This window comes from Tyto alba, unplaced genomic scaffold (assembly GCF_018691265.1).
Source record: "Tyto alba isolate M040663 unplaced genomic scaffold, T.alba_DEE_v4.0 Super-Scaffold_13, whole genome shotgun sequence".
Taxonomy (NCBI): domain Eukaryota; kingdom Metazoa; phylum Chordata; class Aves; order Strigiformes; family Tytonidae; genus Tyto; species Tyto alba.
This window is the reverse complement of record NW_024881275.1, coordinates 34425309-34446119: the sequence shown is the minus strand read 5'-3', so window position 1 is coordinate 34446119 and position 20811 is coordinate 34425309. Positions and strand designations below refer to the sequence as shown.

Here is a 20811-nt window from a genome sequence, read left to right as displayed (position 1 = left end):
TTGAGTCGGCTTCAGTACAATTCATGAACTGCCCCTAGAAATTCAATAAGTGAATTCAATGAGTTGCAGAGCTTAACAAATCTGGAGCAAAAAGTAAAAATACTACGAGTTCGTAATTACCAGTGGAATTTGTTGTGTGAAGTGAACCTTGGCAACAGTATTTTGGGGGTGTATTTTATCTTCAGAAAAGCCTAAACAGAACAGCTGTAAACCTGCCTACACATGTGGACCCAGAGAGTGATGCTAAAGTAAAGAAACTTTGAACTGTATAGAGTCCTGAAACAAAAACTTACCTCTTAATGCTTTGGATTGTTTGAAATTAGAGCCTGATCTGGATTTGTATTTTTCAATGGCAGTTATCTTTGTAATGGGTTATTACTACATAATATCTAAGCCTTAGCAGGTGCAATTGCAGAACCGAGAGCACACGTTGTGACACAATCTTCACTATTCTATCTCCACTGGAGTCTGTGGGAAAGAAAAGTTTTACCCAGCAGCACACAATGAAGCTTGTTATTTTGCTACATTTTGTGCAATCAAAGGATGTGGGACAGATGTGAACATTTAAGCCATCTTGGAAGAAAGCATAACTGTTGAACATGGCTCAGAGCTGAAGTTTTGGGTCAGAAATATATGCATGCCAATAGTTCAATTCACCATGTAGAATTGGCATCAAAGGGACTGATTAGGGAAAGAAATTCAAATTATCTTGTCGATTAAGTAATTGGTCTTTGAGTGTCCCTAAAAAGGACCTGATAAATAATTTTATTTTCATTTTGTATCAGTGTCTCCAAGATCATGTCTAACTAACCTGTATTGATGTATTTTAATTAAACTATGCTTGATATGCTTACTCTGCAGTAGTACATACTGAGTGTGCATGCTAGACATTCCAGATAAAGTAATTATGCTATTTGTCACTGTCATGATTAATGTGTGACAGCTGTTATGACAGCTGTGCCACTGTTTTGTCACAACACTATGTTCATCCATAACAAAATTAGGTGTCTCACTCAAAGGTACACAGTTGCTGATATTTCCCTAAGAAGTCAACAATGAAGAAAACTGAGAAGGAATATTACATGAACTCTGTGACAAATAACAGAAATGACATCTTTATTTTTTCTTTAAATGATGATACGGCTTTCCTGCATTGGAAATGCAGATAGCTCACCTTTAGCAAACAAGCTGTCACACAGAGCCAATCCACCACTAATCTAACTAACAAGGTCTTTCTATGTGAAGGGATTGCTTCATAATTTGAATTTACCTTGTCAGGCAAGGCTTTAGATGTTATCTAAATTAGCATTGGCTGTAACTTCCCTGTCTGTCAGGGGGCTGGGGAGAAGGGAAGTCAGGAGAAAAAGCAAAGGCTATATATAACAGAGCTGGGATGGCACGTTTTCCTCTCCCTTAGTAGTCAGTCAGGCAAAGCAAAATAAATAACCTTCTCTGCATTTTCTCCCACCTTTCTCTCTGACACATTCATACCTCCACTTGATTTAAGCTAATTGAAATCTAGCTCCAAACTGAATCTTAAATCATCTAACTAAATACTCTTATTAATGTTACCTAATATTATTTCTTATGAAGACTTGAAAATGGATTGTAGCAATAATTACAGAAATTGATGTGAAGAAACAGATGCCTAAAAGAAATCATTGTTTCATTATCCTGTAAATTTTGTTGACATGCCTATTGTGTGTGTTGTTTAAGTGCAGAAGAATGTACTTTGGCTTCTGTTCACTATCAAAGATAAGCCGTGAAACATGAGCCTTAGAGTAGGAAAGCATGTATCCTGCCAAACACACAGATTTATACTAAAAAGAGCTCATATATTTAAAAGTACAAAAAGCCATTTTTTTTTCTCATAAACTCATTTGGAAATTATAACTACCTGTTTTATTTGTATCCCATTTTCTCCATAATTCAGTTTGGATGAGAGACACGTGGTGCATTTTACTGCCATAACCTAGTATCAGATGCAGAGAAAGAGTATACATGGTGTTAATTGTATTTTATCGCACATCTAGGATAAAAGAAACTAACTCCATTACTGTTGCTGCTAGACATTTCATGTCAAATATCATAAGCACTGTGTGCTGCTTTTTGAATTCAGCATTTATATCTGACCCAAAGTGGACAGTTTAGGGTTATCTGTAAAAATGCATCTCTATTCCTAATTGGTGAAAGAAGATGCACCAGGGAATTTCTAATTCAGTTCAAGAAAATATTTGGTACAGAGTCGCTTATTTTCTTTCTAGTGATAATTTTAAGACTATGCAAAGAATCAGGTTTTCTGTCTGTTGGAAATAAAGCACATCATCAGTGAATGTATGTACCATAGATATATATATTAATGCATTGAATGGATGGACTGGTATAACTGCATAAATATAAATTAGATGAGAAAATCATCAAGTTAAATTCTCTGAATCTTTTAATACTTTTCTCCTTCTTTTTGGAAATGTATGTCAGATGATTGTAATGGGTTTACATCACTGGTCATATATACAGTAGAATATGATGGATACTTAGCATAAGTAAAGAAATTTATTTTAAAAATTAAATGGAATACAAACTGGTGGATAATCCTAGATTCATATACATTGTATACTAGTCTTTTTCAAAGGCTATATCTAAATTTACATAATGAAGAAAGTCCTAATTTTAATAGAGTCATTAAAGCATTAGCATAAAATGTATCTAATGAACAAGTATGTGCAATTTTTGCATGAAGACAGGACTCTAGATATTGCAGAGATAGGACCTGTCTTATAGTTTTTTCTCATATCAGAACAGCTCTAAGGGAAAATACACAAATTCCTCTGTTGATCTTCTCAGCAGTAATTGTGGTTATGGTAAGGCAGAAACTGTTCTGATGAGTATCAGTCTGAACAACACAATATTTTAGATTAACATAATTTAGAACAAAATGCACCTTCCTCCCCTTTTGTCTATAAATGCTGGACACATACAGTGAGAAAAAGTACTTCCTAAGGTGTTCAACGATAGCTAAAAATGTAGTAGAATTCTCCTTGACAGAAAACACTTTTCATAATGAAAAAGTCCAACTTTAAATACCAAACATAGCCTGAAGTAAAGCCAGGCCAAACACCATTTTAACTGAGGGCGTCAATTACTTTTGATTTTCACTTACTTAGTGAACAGAGTATTTTGGATTTTTCTTCCTTTAATTCTCTAAAGGAAACACTTTTTCCTTCATTTTTCCCTTCAACTCTTTTCCTTTTATTTCCCTCTAAATCTTGTTTGGAAACTCATTATTACATGAGAATTACTAACTCTATTTTGATGACAGAGTGTTTTTGCACTGTTTGAAAAAAGGAATTCAAGATGTTTTCTGAATGACTCTGTATTGAAATCTCAGTGCTCTTGCATGACTCTGTCCTGGTCTAGTTCAAAAGTGATATGGTAAACTGTCCTTTTTTTCTGAAACTTTCTGTATACTTCTAACTTTTTCAGAGTTTATGTGAAGTCTGTGTGTGAAAAACCTAGTCTATATGTAAGAGAGAATATTTTTATATGAATACCACTGAGTGCCATACTACTCTGATTCAGTAATGGTTTTTAGTATGTACTTCAGTGGCAGTGAGATTTGCACAAGGTATGTCTTTGTGAGTATTTCCCCATCTATTGTCTGCCTGTACTTCATGAAGCACATCTGCAGCATGCATACAGCCTGTCTAGAGAGATATACTGGAAAGATCATCTTGATTAACCTCTTCCACAAATACATTCAAATGCTTTTTTTTTTCCTTATCATGAAGGTTACATGTAGGAATATCTATAAAGATGTGCACAGGTACATATATGGGAACAAAGAATATGAGTCTTAATTGCTGACTGTTACAGAGTTCTCTACTTATGTGAAGGGACTTTGAAAGCTTCACTGTTAATTGCTGATTACATTCAATTTACTGGTGTGGTCCTGTCACAAAGGCAGAAAGATAAACATGGTCATACTGTTTCAAGCAGGTAATGTATTTGCATAAGATGAATCAACTGTTGAAGTACAGGGCCCACTTCTAGTGACATTTTAAAGTAACCATTCTCTTTTATGTTTAATTGCTATTGTCACCAATACACGATACAAAAGGTTTGCAGATCCAGGCTTCTGCTGACATTTGTGACTGATCCATTTCAAATGTTTGATAGTCTTCTGAATCATACAGTTACTACTATGTATGTAGAATTAATGTAGTGTCCTGTCTATCCTTAGGGTGAAATGGAGCAGAAGGTACAGCATTAGCAGACAGAGCTCTCTGAACACCCAGCCTGGCAGCATCAGTGTTGCTGTTTGGGTCTGACAAAGCGGCAGCAGATTTTACGTGCTACAAGACCAACGTATTGATTCCTATGAGCATTGGTAAGACTCCTCCTGTATGGCTGTTGAGGATGAGGTAAGGGATGTAGTGTGACTACTTTCTAACTTACAGTGTTGTCTGCTTTTCCTGTGTACTGTGTACCCTGAAAAGGAAAAGAAATGGTACCCTTTTCCTCAGAGGAGCCCAACTCTGTCACTCTTCACCCCACTGTTTGTCATCTTCAGACAGCACAGAACAGGGGCACCTGAACAAATTTGAGTTGATTTCCTGAAGGATGTCATACAACAAATGGACTCACCCTTTTGGGAGAGAAAAACAGTCAGAAAAAAAAATATGCATGTGGTTTGTTTGGGAACACAGTATCAATTGTCAAAAAGTATTTCAACAACATCTGAGGTTACACAACAAGGCACAACTGACTCAGATGATCTGCTTGTATATTAAACCTCTAGTGTTGTGCTTGAAATCTATAGTAGCAGTTTCCATCTAATCCACGGAAGTGACTAGAGAAATTCCAAAAAATTATAAGCATGTGATAAAAATTAAGAGCTTGTCTTTATACAGTGAGTACTGAATGAAGCATAGTATCAATCCTGAAAGTAAAAGGCTTTACTGGTACAGAACATCCACCAGGAACACTGTGACGTTAGAGACAACAGACTGAAAATATGAGGGACATTAAAAAATACTTGCAGTTGACTTTACAAATATTAAAAAAACAAAGATGCATCCCATCTGGGGTCAGCTTTCCAGGAGCAAGAGGGAAGAATTTGAATGCATTTAACAGGAGAATGATATGAATAGACTATATTTAACTAGTGACATGCTAAGTCTAGAGAGGAAGTTCAAGGGAATGTGAAATTTAGACAGTGATTGGAAACAACTTCTAAACATCTCTGTGTTTAGCAATTTAGAGTGTAATAAAGGAAAGAAACAAAAAATCAGGAAACAATGACCACAAATATTTTGATGATTTAATAAACAATGAGTGGAGAAACACCAAATCGAAAGAATGAATTTTCTCCTATTTCTCCTTGCTTCAGTTTGCAGATAGTCCTAGACAGCAGGTAGATCAATAATATGCAGTGCATATCTGTTGTTCAGACAAACTTAGAAAAACATCCATTCTGCTTCTTCAGTGACCGAGTAGCTTCTATGAATTCATTGTCTCCGTGCTGAAAATGGATTTTAACATGCAAACACCATCTCTGATTGTTGTATTAAGATCACTAGCCTTTCTCAAATAACAACAGTTACTCTGGTCTCTGCGAATAGATTTTAACTGGTAAATCCATTTTACCATCTGGCTAAACATAAATAAAATAATAAGATCTAGCTATTTACTGTGTAGGGCAGGCAACTAGATTTAGCACAAAAAATATAACCCCAAACAACAAAAGACCTTGTATTTTTGCAGGCTATAACAAAGTTACTGATAAAAAACACATTTTATTTTACTAGGTGAGTCTATAGCTTAAGTATCACTTTTATGAGTTCAGACAGGATAGGCTTATAACTCAGACTGAGTGCCCCTCCTGTTGCAGAGCACTAGTATTTTAGGTGGGCTGATAGGGGAAATGAGACTGTAAGTGGCTGGCACTTACTCTATGCAACAAGCACAAGCTCAAAACAGACCTAAGAGCTGGAGTAGAGGTAGGTATCACTTGTTGTTTTCCTGGAGGTCATGGAAAATAGCGGCAGTGGAGAGAGACCATTAGCAATCATGTCACAGCACACTGATCACGCAGAGGAGGAAACGCATCCTCATGGCTTGGACTTTTAATGAGGAAATTACTGTTTCCTGACCTTGCACGTGCTTGAAGCTTTGCTGTATGGAATTCCTGAAGATTCAAAATATTTCTTGCTAAGATCAAAGAAAGGGGGTGTGAGTGTGTGGTTTTGCTTTTAATGGAGATATTTTTCCTTTAAACTTCACCCAGACTTGGTTTTCTAGAGATTAGTTTTCTAGACTATGATAAAGTCTGAGGATTCAAATACAGTGACCTTCTTCTTGATTGTATTGACTGACTGTTACTGATCTGGTGATTAAACATGGAAATTTCCTGCCAAAGTTGTCCTTCCCCCAGTATTACTACAGACAGAAATGATAAATATTCTCAGCTAGTTCACATGTGAAAAGGAAGACTTACACTGTTACCTTGAGATTTTAACTCTATGGAGCAAGGTCACAGATGATGACATGGAGTATGCCTAGTCTGTTCCCAAGTTCAATGAACATGTAATAGAAGAAAATCTAAATATTTTCCAGTTCTATGTATTGTACTAGACATGTCTCCTCCTTGAAGACTATGGATCTTCTGTTTTACTCTGTTGATGCTTTTTGTTTCTCCTTCATTTTTTAAAGAAATATAATAGCTCAAGTCATGTTAACTTTGTATAGTATGATCATGTTTTCTCACTTTCATCAGGGTGTTATATAAGTTAAGCTCTGATCTTGTGATTATGAATATGATAATCTTTATATTATATTTAATTCTGAAAAGCAAGGCATATTTGACCCAGACAAAATGCTTGCTTAATGCACCATCTTTCTAGTACCTCATCTAGATCTACTTCCATTACATATTATTATGCTATGTAAATGTACCCCAAGTGACTAGAAAAGAAAATGAGAAGAAGGGAATGAGCCAAAAAAGCTAAGGAATTTAATTTTTTAAGTTAATTATTTGCTTATTTTTCAAAAACTTCTCAACATTTGAATAGGTCAGGATTCTTCTTTGATCTTTTATTGCATACATCCTGAGCTCCTAATTTGACTTAGGTACAGATGGAAATTATGTGCATGAAAATATACTAATCATCTTTATTTTATTACATCAGTAGAAAATGTGGCATGACCAATGTCTTTATCTTTTCTCACATTCTGTACCATATTGAACAGACATTTGGTAAGCACTGGCTGTGAGATGACATGACATATCTTAGCTGAAAAGAACACAAATAACTTTCTGCAAGGACAGAACACATGATACCCTTGCTGGCCTTTCCCTAGTAATCAGGTTTTGAAAGACAAAGCTAAGTGAAACTCAGAGCATGCACAGTAATATCTAGGATTTGTTATTCATGTAAAACCATGAAAGTTCCTTTGAAGGGTAGCTCTCTGTGTGAAGAAATAGTGTGTATATATGTCTATACGTACATATATGTCTGTATTTGTGTGTATGTGTATATATATGCACTATTGGATGTATGTGTACATATGTGTCTGTGTCTGTATCTGCTTCTATCTATCCATCTTATGCACATAAGGATAATATATATAGAGAGGATAATTTTAAATAACCTGTCTGCTAAATGAATAAAGACTACAAAAAGACTGTGATCTGGTAAGCAATATAAAGATTTCTTTATTTCTTAATGCAAATAGTATTTGCCTGTTCTGTACTCATGTAATATTCCTTGTGCAAAGCCAAAGGAGAACTCAAGGCAGCTATTAAATTGTGTCTGGAGTTCCACAAACCACAGATCTTATCTTAGGGCAGGAGGTGATAAAAGTGATTATAGGCTGTAAAAACTCCTAATCTGCTTTATATATATTAAAGGCTACAGAAAGTGCAAGATCAAGCCTACAGACTCTGAATAGTTCAGAACAACAACACTTATACCAGAATTTAAGCCCATCTGAGTTTACATGTGATTCTCACAATAATAAGCGAAGCCTAAGTACCACTGCTATTAATTTTGTTCCAAATTCAAAAGCAGCTCTATTACTGATATTAATAAATAATCATTCTTTACGAGATTCCTGATTGTGATATGTTGTGATATCCCAAAGACTGGCAGTGAAGAGCAAGTGTAACACTCTTACATGATTGTTGCTTTCATATTGAGTTTACAGTACCCAAATATTTTCAGGCCTATTAATCAAGCAGTTTTTTTCCTAAACATCATGGTGTGATATATCCAGCTGTAAACATTACCAATTTTTGTAAATGTGAACAAAATGTTGTTGTTATATTTTTTAATCTTTTTTCCCTCTCCACCAAGACCATGAAGAATATTACTTCCTTTGGAATAACCTTTGTGCAACAAGAGTGGTGTCTGTCACAGTGGGTTTTTTTGTACTTTCTTCCAATGGTCAGGCTATGTGGCATCATCCCAGGCTGCTGGGGTGCTTTGTCAAAGGCTGCCAGTCAGAAACTGTTTTCAGTCAAATCTAAGTCAATGTCAAGACTGTTACGCAACAGTTGCTTCCAAGTTTTGCTTTAATACCTGGGGTTTGTGTTACTGATATTAAATAAAATTTTTTTGCAATGAATTTTAAATGAAGGAAAAGCTCTCACCAGAGATTTGTTAAAAGCAGGCTAACAGTTGTTCTCTTTTTTTTCCCCCTCCTTTTTAGTAGAAGAGCTTTAAATTATATATTAACCAAAAAGGTAAACAGAATAAAATGGGCAATTAAATATTAATGGAAGATGTAGTGGAATTGTCCTGTGCAGCACTTAAAATGGCCTGAATGATTGAGCTGTGAATTGCTCTCCCTTAGGTATTGAAAAATTCATCAGCACTATTTAATAAATGTTCGTATTCGTAGCCACTCATGTTTACACTACAGCACTTCCAGGAGAGTGCTTACTAAAGAAAACATTTTAATGGAAGGTGAACTTTCCTGTACAGTGAGTCACCTTAAATTATACAGACTATGTGGCAGAGGAGATGGAGAAATCTCTGAACTGACAAATAATAAGTCTGCATAACTTAAGAGCATCTTTTCTTAAAGAGCACTGCCCATGGATTGTAAAGGGCTTTCTGAATCCAAAGCTTTTTTGAAGCTTTTAAAAATTAATTTTGTTTGCATTTTAAAAATGTTTAACCTTCACTGCCCGTGTGAAATTGTCCTCCATGATGGCTTGGTCTAAGGATGTGAGTATTACTGGAAAGCTACCTGCCTGATCTACAGGAAGGATAAGAGTGGCAAAACAAAACTTGCATCACAAATTAACCAAACATTGAAGTACTTCTCCAGGTGACATTCTGCAGACTCAATTTGCATATGCAGCATATTAACACTATTAAAATATTCATTAGCAAATTTACTAGGTTAATTAATGAATTCACACCAAAAACCTTAGAAAATAAACAAAAAAGATCCTGAGTGTTCAGTGTATTAATATGGAAACTAGTGAGGTTATAAGAATGTCTGTGCTTCCATGTGGAAGTTTTTGCCTAGATGTGATTCAGTGGTTACCCCAGGCTGGAGGTGGCACACTGCTGTTAGCCTCCCCCCCGTCAAATTCTCCTGTTGCTGGAAGAAAGCAACATGCTTTCTGTTTTCTGGGGAGTCGTGGGGGACATGCTTTTAGCAATCCAGTGACTGGCTGCTTTTGTGTCTTTGTTCTACTCCAGGGGGTAGGTGTTTGAACTTTTGTGGTACATGTTATTTCTCTCATTACTATGTTCAAAGCCTTTTTAGGTAAACTGCCTTTCTAGGGGAATGGTGGGACTGCTCATAGCTAGTGTTCAGATGCAGCATTAGCTGCAGAGCAGTGTGGTCTTTGTCTGTCTTGTTAAGTTATTAATCCAGAAGTCCCTTCTGACCTTCATGACTCTCCAATTCTGTTAATTAATTCTCCTCACAAAAAGTGTGATATCCCATGACAATTCAGTTTGGTGCACTCTGTCTGCTCTTGACACGCGGTAGGAAAGTTTTGACCGAAATATTTGGCTCCAAGTGAGGTTGTGCTATGCAGCACCACATAGTAGCTAAGGAGTTGTGTTGTCTTGACAGATGGATGGAGTTTAGAATAAAGTAGTGGTTTCTCTTAGGAGAATTTAGATTGCTTCTACAGAAGTGACATGGTGGCAAGTTGACTGTGCTTCTAACAAAAGATGTATCAGACAGCATGAGTTTGCCGAATATTTTCTGAATAGAGCTGCTTCACTGAAGGCTAGCATAGGTGGAGGCAAGATTTGACTCCATCTGTAGGGGAACTAAAGTAGACTTCAGAAAATAATTTTTTCCCACTTTCTCTAGCATGTGTTTTTCTATGGAAGTCATATTCAGCCTTTTCAAAAATCAGACTTGTCCACAGAGGGTTTCTCAGAGGCTAGGAGGCTATTTGCAAAGCTGCAGTAGCAACACTTGCCACAAATCAAGGATACGCCGATTATGGTGTTATGCTGAAAGGATAAACTTCTCAGCTCAATGAGCTACCCAGTGGAGTTGCATCAGACAAACTGGGTCCAAGAAATCCCATCTCTTTGTCACTGCCACAGGGAGTGATGCATACCCAAGCAAAGAAGCAGATGATGGTTTCAGTCATCCCACAAAATGACAGTAGAAGTTGAAGATGTTTACAAACATGAGAAAAATCTTATTTATTATTTGTTCTTCTCACAACTAACTTCCAAAAATGGAGTGTTAAAAAACTGTATGCATAGAAACTAAAATAATTTAGATTATTGTACAAATTCTTTAAAAAATCTCTTCTACAAAACATCTTGTCAGAAAGGAGTAAGCTAAGTACATTAATATACATTAATATTATGGTCTGGAAAGAAACCAAAGCTAGTTAGGATTTATTCCTCAGTGGTAGCTCAGAACCCCACCTGGGAACAGATTACAATAAAATATTTCTCAGGAGATTGAAACTAATATTTTTACATTTCCTTTGGTGGGTTTTTGGAGATGTTAAGAGAACTGTAGATCCTGTTAATTCACGGCAGCATGTAACTGTGATGTGGGAGACAGGCATGTTGAATAACAACACAGAAGCTCCCAGTAACTGTGGTTGCATTACTGCTGACTGCCTTCACTGAAAGTAAAAGAAAAAAAAAAAATGACCCTAAATTGGATCAGGTTAGTAGAGTGAAGAAAAAAAACAAACTCATCTTAGTAGCCCAGGCTAAAATTAATTATTAGTTTCCCTGTGGTAAGGGAGTAAACTGAATTATGCTGTCTGCACTGCTGGCTGACATGGTTTAGTTTATTTCAGTAATTTCATTTAGACAGCCCTGGTTAGGAGCATACCTTGTCTTGTGTTGAAGACATATGCTCACTCAGAGAAAATTTAGGTGAAAAAGACTTTCTGCTCAAGGTTCAACAAAAACTACACCACAGGCGATAAAAAGCTCTACTTCCAGGGTGAAACGTTAAAAATTTCAGATAAAAAGAAAAATAAGACTATCTGCACTACTGCCATCTGGTCTTCCCAATCAGTGCCTACAGATTTTAGATCCTATGAGCTGTAGTTAAGACATTTCTCTGATTTCTTTAACGACAAGACAAGGAATTGTAGACCTCCAGGCAGGCTTAGTGAGTTTTGCTTCTAGTTCTGTTAATAGAGAGGACAGGACTTCGCACAGCTTTTTAGTTGGTAGAAGGTCATTTCACTTACATATATAAGTTATGGAAGACAGGTTGCCCAGCACCTAGATAAATACCAAGTGAGCTGAGAGTAGACAACAGTAAGAAAAATGGCGTGTGTGATCTGGGCTGTTCCCTATCCCAGAAGGAAGAAGTAATGAAGAATAAATATAATGGTGATTCCAACTCTTAGAGCGAAGCTATAGATGAAGGATTTCAGGGCCCTTATCATCTCATGTATTTCCTAAAAATTAGTCACATGACTTTAATATAGTTCAGAGCATAGCTTCTTCAGAGAAGAAGAGTGTTCTTGACTCCCATTAGCTAATTTGTGCTATAGGAACGCTAGGGGTTTTCTGCATTCCTATTTTCTTCAATAATTATTTCCTAACTAGTCATCATGTGTGTCTGTATAGATGTTCTCAGACTGGTTTAAGCTGGATTTAGTTTAGGCAATGTCAATTCAATCCTTAACCGAAGTAAACTTGATTAAAAGTAAAATAAGAGTTTCTAAGTGTACAAAGTTAAATGATTTGTATTTTCTTTAATGTAATTAATCTGAGACAACATATTTATATGAAATTGAATCTATCTAACCCATATTGTTATAGAGAAACATTAGAACTGCAATTGGTTAAAAACTTCAGAATCACACCTTCTTTTCTCATATAATAAAATTCCTGCAGAATGACCATTCACAAGGCACTTACGCAGGAAACACAACATTCAAAATTTTTTAAGTACTAGCAAGTGCTTCCTTACCATTCCCACCACCTCACAAAACTATTTAAAATGTTTGCTTTTTATGCAATGCGGTTAAGTAAGTTGAAGTATCTGAGATAAAGATTATTACCCAAGATGGCACATCAAGGGACTAAGGAATTTCACGTCACATGTCATGAGTTCACATGTGACACAGTTTGATCAATACCTTGGGGAATAAGGGAGAGGGGGAAAAGGCCTTACTATGAACCAAAAGTTTCTACACAAAGAATCTTTGTTAAAGACATTTAGTATTTTTAGTTTTCCTCATGTGTGCATGGGATAAAAGGGACATCTTATTCAGGAAGTATGGCAAATCATGCCGTTACTGCATACTTTTTTTTTTGTAGCTAAGAAAGAGGATACAGATTTTCACTGGCTTTCATTTGCTGAGACTATCAGGGATTCTTGTTTTTGTTTCATTTTTATATGTCCTATATTATGGAGCTAATTTAAACCAAATGTTTGGTAAGCATCCTGCTTTTTAACCCACTTGCTATACTAGGAAAAAAAATACTGCTATCTCTAGTAGGCTGAAAAGTGGAAAGACTGTCTCTTTTTTTTAAAAAGAGGGTTTAGGAGGAAATAATACCAGCCCTTGACCAGACAGTAAGAACTCCTAAATTTTTAGTGGAAAGCGATTTTAAGGAAAATTATCATTATGGGAGAAACAGCCTGCTTGATTTTCTGTCTGGCCACCTGGAAAACTCTAAACAGTAGGTAGATGTATATTGGTAGGAATTTTCCAGTCTTGTTGATGGCAAAATACTGAATCAGTTCATTCAACCTTTTTGCCTTTCATCTTTTCAGGAGCAGGCAACTTGGTTCAGGCCCAGCAATTTTTGTGGGAGGCTCTCATAAACCTCACTTTCATTTCCAGAACAATGGTTGCAACATTTTCCTCATGGAAACTCTCTTCATCTTCCTCCCAGAAAAGTAAGTTTTTCCACAGAAAATGTTGGTTTTGATCAAACTTTCTGGAAAGTGCTTAAGCAGTTCTGCTTTATGGTCCCTGTGTTATAGAAAATAGTCTGTACCCACTTTGTATTTCATTAGCCCCTCTTTATGAAACAGAATCTGAGCAGAATCATACACAGCTTTCGAATACTTGAATTACTACTGGAAACATTGACTTTTAAATCAAGCCGCTTCAATTCCTATTGAGGAAACAACATATTACTTTTGCTGTCAGTTGAAGTGCGTGTGGTATCTAAGAGAAGTATTGACTTAAAAAATAGGAAGCACTCATAGTGCATAGTGATCTCTGGCTGCCTGTCTTATCCTAAGTACTATGAAACCATAACCCCTTCTTGAGACTGCTAGTCACTATTCATTTATTTCAAGCTCTAGTAAAGAAAAGCCCATTTGGTTTTGTTTAGGATCTTCTTCTGTAACTTTATCCTGATCCATTTTATGAACCTCTTCCCACTTTTCAGTCCTTCATTTGTTGAGCATCAGAATTTATCTTGCTTCCCTTTATATATCTCTTTTGGAATATGAGTCTTTTTCTCTGGAGAACAGATAATAAGGAAAAATGTATTTGTATCTCTCAATCTGGTTGTGGTTCTCTGCTGAAAACTTCTCTTTTTCCTGTATCTCTTCATTCCTCTTCTCCTTTCCTGTGCATTATTAACATTGCCCCTAAATTATTTACTGTAGCTCTGTAAAATGTCATTAGTGAGAGTCGTTTCAGTGGTGAAGAGAGCTAAAAACTATCTTGCAGAGGATTGAAGAAGAGTGAGAGAAGGAGAAACAGAGAGGCTAAAGAAATATCACTGTTTTGAAGAGGGGTATAGGGTAGAAGCTTGAGACAGAGGAGAGATCATTGGGAGAAAGGACTGGAATGTAGACAGTAGTGCTAAAGGGAGGCTGAGGATGGACGAGAGAATGGGTATTGACATTAGGGAGGAAAAATAAAGGGATTATATTAATTTGAAAGGAGGAACATTTTCATAAAAATAAAGGGATTATATTAATTTGAAAGGAGGAACATTTTCATAAAAGGCCATTACAATGCATCCAGTGAGTAGATAGCATTGGATGAGGCAGGAGATGGGTTTGTTCAAAAAATCAGAAAAATCATGAAGGTAACCTGGGAGAGAGCCAATGCAGATGAATAGCATTGGTTTAACTGTAATATGCAAAGAACTAGATCTTGGGTAGAGGAATGATGACATAGTTTAAAAATACTCACAGGTGTCCCATGGAGGAAGGAGAAATTAAGATTTTTGACAGGACAAACTTTTGGAAAAGAATAATGAAAAAGAAGTTCATTAAAAGAAAGATGAACAACTGATTGTGGAAACTTTTTCAGTGAAACTCTAAAACACAGTCCTGACACAGCAGACAGAAGCTATAGGAAAGGAAAAATGCAGACTCATGGAGGAGAGAAATAGGAAATGATACTGAGACAAAGGAACACATAATAGGCTTAATATTAAAAATACAAGAAATGAAAGAAATGGAAAAGGGGGAAATAAGTGATGAAAAAAAAAGTCTTTAAAGAATACAGAAATGTCTGAAAAATGGGGAAACTTAATTTTTTTTTTTCTTTTAGTAACCTGTATTCTATTAGGATTATAAGGCACTCTTAGTTTCATCTTCCTTTAACATTATTTTGTGCCTCAGTAGTATCTTCTACATGGTCTTTAGCTAAAAAAGATGTGACGTATTCTCAGGTTTGGGATTTTGTACCATATATATAGCTTTCTTGCATATAGCGGACTGTATTGTACAAGCAATAGGGATATTTAGCATCTTTTCCAGGTACTAGTAGACAGTAGCTCTAAAGCAGCTATTGGATCTTCAGGCCAAGACATGAAAAACGTACATTTTCCAAGCTGTATGCAAGTATAAAATGTGCAAAGCCATTTATTCACTAATGGGGTGGGTTTATCTTTAGCTCCCTGTGAACAGCTTTGTAAATTTACTTACAAATGACCATACTGTAAAATTAAGGCTACTCCTGTAGAATAACTATTTTTTTTTCTCAGTAGGTAATTAATTCTTAGATAAGTAATACATTTAGATTGCAAGTAACTATTCACGTCAAAACCTGTCATGCTTTAAAGTGACACATTCACTCAATCTTTGTTTAACCGCATCAATCTAATCCTTTTTGCCCTCCTCTGGTGGGTTTACCATGGAATTTAATAGCGCACTTGTATGGGATTATGCCTCAGAATTGCAGAGTGAGATGCACATGGATGCTACATAGGGAATGGAGGATTCAGGACTGTGTATCTAAGCATGTAGCATGGTTTCTTATGATTAAAAGAGACTGAGTTTAATAGTTTATTTCTGATCTGTATTTTTTTAAAAACAAAGAACCATAAATAGTCTTATCAAAATTACTTTGAACATAGCCATAAAAAACAGAGATAGCATGTATTTGCTGTAACACCTAATTTGGCCTCCAGGGTGGAATCTTTCATGGGGATATCTGCATGCGTGTCAGAAAAGATTTAGTGGGAAATACTGAATTGTTTGAAATTGTTTGAAAATGCTATAGTCCAGACCTTCCTACAAATAGTTAGTATACCGTGTTTCCCTCCCCTTGAATGTTACACATAAGCAAAACCTGCAAATTTTTAGACAAATATGTGTTTGAAAATCTGTCTGTAAAATAGTGTGGGTCACATTTTTCTGGGATTAAGAATTGAAGAAGTGACATGAGAAGTATTTTCTGCATCTTTATTTCGTGGCCAAACTTGGCTGACAAGATTCTTCCAGCATCACAGGCATTCTGCTAAGACCTCCAGCTTCCAGCACATAAAAATGAAGTACCAATTGGCTTCACATTACACTGACCAGAAAAGCATCCAGAAAACATTCACCTGGGATACTTATCATTAGGAATCTGATTTGTCATATGGGGGAGCAGTGAATGCTTTGAGGCATTGGAAGAAGACCCTTGTAGGCAAGATTTTGAATACAAAAGGCTCACCATTTTAGCAATATTTTGCAATCTCATCAGGTGGGCAGACAAGACAACCAAAGACTGAGCCATTTGCCAGAGGGGAATGACAGTTTGTTTGCTATGACAGATGACATTTTAGTTTCATGACAGGCTTATTTCATGAAAGGAACAAGGGCTTACAAATGTTTCAAGATAACTATTTTATATTTTGTATATGGTTTTGTGGCAAGCCAAACAAAACTGTGGAAGCACAGTGTCCCAGGTTTGAGTGAGTGGTGGGGTTTTTGGGTAGCAGGTGAGTTCCTTTCAAGACCCCCACCGAAGATGGAAGAAGCACCATCATTGTGTGCACCCCCCATTCCTTGTTCCTGCACCGCTGAGGGGAGGAGGTAGAGATATCTGGAGCAAAGCTGATCCCAGGAAGAAGGGAGGGATAGGGGGAAGGGGTTCTTAAGATATGTTAATGCTTCTCACTGTCCTACTCTGACTGTTAAGTGCTGTTGCTGTTGGTAGTGTCTATGATAAATCTATGTTCCTTTTTTAATTCCCCTAATGAATCTGCCTTTTGCCCATGACCATAATGGGACCGTAATCCCTCCCTATCCTATCTTGATCCCAAGCCTGCCTTATTTTCTCCTTCCCAGTGCTGGGGAAAAGGGGGAAGTTACAGGATGTGTGGTGCGCAGTTGCCCTCTAAGCTCAAACCACGACACAGAGTTACTACAAACCCCAGAAATATGGATGACATGTACACACAGGGACTTCTGGATAGAATAGTGAATTGAAAAGTAAGCAGAGGTCTCTCATAAGAAGACACCAGCAATACAACGATCTCAATAGTCTTAGGAACAAAATATGTTTATGATCAGTGTTGAAAACCTTTGGGAGATGTGTCATCCTGCAATTCTAGAAAGAACTAACTCATTTCTAACTCTGAATTAGTGTGACAAAGAGCATACATTATAGCTAGGAGCTCTGAGATCAAAACTAGCAGGAGAGGGAGGTCCATGCTTTACTTGAAAAGTAATCTCTTTTGTCCAAATAATAATAATGTCACTTTCCAAATATTTTTTTCCTGATAAAGGACAATCCACACCCAGAAAGAGTTATCATTTCCTCTGCTTTCCCTATCTTGTCCTGTGAGATTTTTCATTAAAATGAAGACTTACCATAATGGAGGAAGTATAATTTTGATGATTAACATTACTGCTTTGTGTGTTCTTTTGAGGATAAGGGAAAATGTGACTGGGCTTCTTATCCTTCACTGAAGGTAGACATCATGATATTTTAATTGAAAATAGAATCATCCAGATGTTCCTGAGAGGTTAAAACTTTTAAGATCATATTATACATATATTTATAATATTTGTGTGTGTGTTAATTCAGTCTTTACATTAAAAAATTGAATGCAATCAAATATGATACAGGTGGAATAACTCGATAAGATAAACAATGTTAGCTGGTGGTAAAACAGGTAAAAGGAAACTGCTTGAACAGAGAAATCTCCAAGACTTTCAACAGCTCTCCTCTACACAAAATGCAAGTGTCATCAGAGCTTATGACAGCCACAGTGTGGAATTACCCTTACATAATGCTCAACTTTATTTTAAAGTTGTTTGTTATAATCACCATGACAGTTCTGTACAGATAAATGAGTGCAAGTGTCTTTCTGAAGGTTTGACTCTGAAATAAATGGGAAGGACTTGGCAAATGCTGCTGTGAACTGCAAAACATGAAAAGTAAGAAAATCTGTTGGACTCCAGTTGCAATGGATCAACAGTACTACATTTATCTAGATGGGAGGAGAATGTTAAGAACAGCAGGCTGTGCTGGATGCTGAACACCATAAAGCAGCTGGATAGATATCCTGGAGTCCCACAGTGGTGGGATTTTTCTAGGAGAAAACAGAATGACACTTCTATCACAGCCCCACTCAGATAAGAACAGTTCAGTGCTCTCTTTAAATACTCTCTTCTCTAGTCCACAAAGTGTGTTTTTAATGCAAGATTGAAAGAGGAGAGCCTGTCCCATTGAAACAGACCTCTTGTCATCTCTGCATAAGCTCTTGCATTTTTCTGCAATTTTTTACTGTTGTTTGAAACTTCCAGTCTGAGGGAGGAGGAGGTATTCTACCGGTGAGAACTGAGTGAATTCACGGAGCTCAATGCCTGCTTGCTGCATTAATAAAAATCAAATGAAAAAAGAAATCTGATTAAATTATGTGTGCCTCTTCCTATGCCAGTGGAGCTTAACTAAGCAAACAGAAGCAGTGAAGTAAATCAGTGTTGGTTTATTAAAGATCAGAATTCAATATCTCAATAGTTGAAGGGCTTATGCACCAGTGTTCTCACTGTTTAGGTTTTCTATGCAAAGAAAGTAAACACAATGGCACTGTGGGGACTCTTGTTAGGAAAGTGACACTTAGAGAAGCCTATTTTTCTTGCAAGAAAGATGCTCCTCTATCTCTTACTTGTCTCTTGCCAAAAGATTATAATGAAAATAAAAATCTTAATATTATTTGTTGATGGTGATGTCATCGTCTGTAACAGAGGCATCCTCCATGAAATATTCTTAGGGCTTGCAGATAGAAATGTCCCTTACCTCAGCTACTTTTCTTTTAATACTCTTATCTGCACAAATACAGATTCCCCCTTACAATGATCTTGGTGCACCATCAAGATAGCAGCTTTTTGGGGAGGAAAAAGTTAAGGATGTTTAATCTAATATTTAGGACTCTCAAAGTTTATACATTGCAAGATTCACTCTGAGTATTAGGGGGCTCATAGGACTTCTCCATAAGAATTTACTCTTGTATGCAAGGTGGAAAAGCTGTCAGTTAACTCCATCTTAGTGATGTAAGTAAGACTTGGCTTCTGCAAATTTAGAAAAGCAAAATACCTGCTCCTCATAACTGGAGTTAGTTGATGGCTTTGTTATGATCAGAGCAAATACAGACTGAGAATTTCAAATGTTCCTTTTATACCTGTCTCATTCTAATGACAACCAATCTCCATACCAAACAGAGGTCATTACAACAGAGGTTGTGCAGAACTGTGCTTGCTGCTACTCTTGTAGGACCTGGTCACCTCTCCCTCAGAAAGCAGTTTTATAGGTAGGGAGTTGTCCAAGTATCATTAGGAACTAAGTATTATACTGTGTCTGTAGATACAAACTCACATACTGGAATATAAAAGTAGAGTTCTGTAAAAGAGTTACACATTTAATGCTTAAAACAGGTATATAGCAATCAGTTAAAAGTCTGTGCTTTAGTGCTAGTATTCAATATTGTATTAATATGCAATGAACAGCTTTGACCTCTCTCCTCTTTTTGCTGGCAGTCACAAACTAAGCAAAGCCTTGGTGATTGTACTTAGCTGCCACTTTTATCTGTTGTCTCAAAAAGACGGGAGATAAGAGGCACTCAGTCGGAGAGATAAGCAATCAAGAACACATATGCAATGGCCTTTAGCAGCACAGATCCTTTTGTTTGCCTACTGGGAACCCGTTGGCACACATTATGCTTTGTGTAAAGAGCCCCATGCACTGTTTTTGACTGCTGCCCTGATGTAGACTCATTCCAAAGAGTACAAACTTTCCAGTTGTAACTAGAAAAAAATCACTTTATTTGCTGCTTGGATGCTTTGTGCTTCAAAACTTGAAGAGATAAGTGAAGACTATGTAGGTGGAGACAGGCAGCCATGAAGTTACTTTCTTGACTAAGAGCTAAGCCCAAGCCATAAGTGAGTTTAGCAGGAACTATCTCTTTTCTTAATTAAGTGATTTCCTGAAAGCTAGGATAAATGCCACATTGTGTAATATGTATGATAAAAGTAAAGGTCATCATCCGTGCTGCTTGGAAATTTTTGAATAAAGCAGAATTTTTGGTTTGCTGAAACAGGAACACCTGCAGCTTCTGGCTGAGCATGTCATATACCAGACCTACCCACAAAGCTTTTTCCTCAGCTGTTGCTGAGGAAAAATTACATTCTTCTATTAGCAATGACAAAATGATAAGACATGTCATTGTCACTGAACAGATACAAGGAAATAAACAAATATAAAATTATTCCTCTTTCCTGGCTGGCAAAAAAAATTGAAAGTTTTGGTTTCAGCCCAGTTAATAGCAAAGAAACATGTGTGTCCTTTGAAAAACTGCATGAATAGATTGAGAAACATTAATGTAGGATGATGGCTTTCTGAACAGATGAATTCAAAGAATGAATTCTCCTCATCTATGCCTTTGACATGAGGGGAGAAATGACACACCTGAAGTTGCTTCTTGCAGACTATGAAGAATTTGGAAATGGCCTTGAAAGATGAGATTACTATTAATTTTGCAAGTGCAGGATGGCAAGGGAATCTGACAAAGTCTGTCTAAATGTGCAGAGTCCAGAAAGGGACAAAGGCAAGGAAAAAGCAAGAGTGATGAAGTGGGAGACAGACCAGTTTGCATCTCA

The 20811-nt window shown here is 36.6% G+C and overlaps 1 long non-coding RNA gene across 2 annotated transcripts in view; it reads left to right on the top strand.

Annotated features, from left to right (window-relative positions):
- Positions 1-20811, top strand: part of LOC116958906 — a 61028-nt gene that overhangs the window by 15018 nt on the left and 25199 nt on the right. Inside the window, exons 2-3 of one of the 2 annotated variants that reach the window (XR_004405540.1) lie at positions 4241-4421; positions 13246-13364. This is a non-coding gene — a long non-coding RNA (uncharacterized LOC116958906). Of the gene's footprint in view, positions 1-4240; positions 4422-13245; positions 13365-20811 lie in introns of those variants that run through there. The other variant, XR_004405541.1, reaches the window with a different exon arrangement.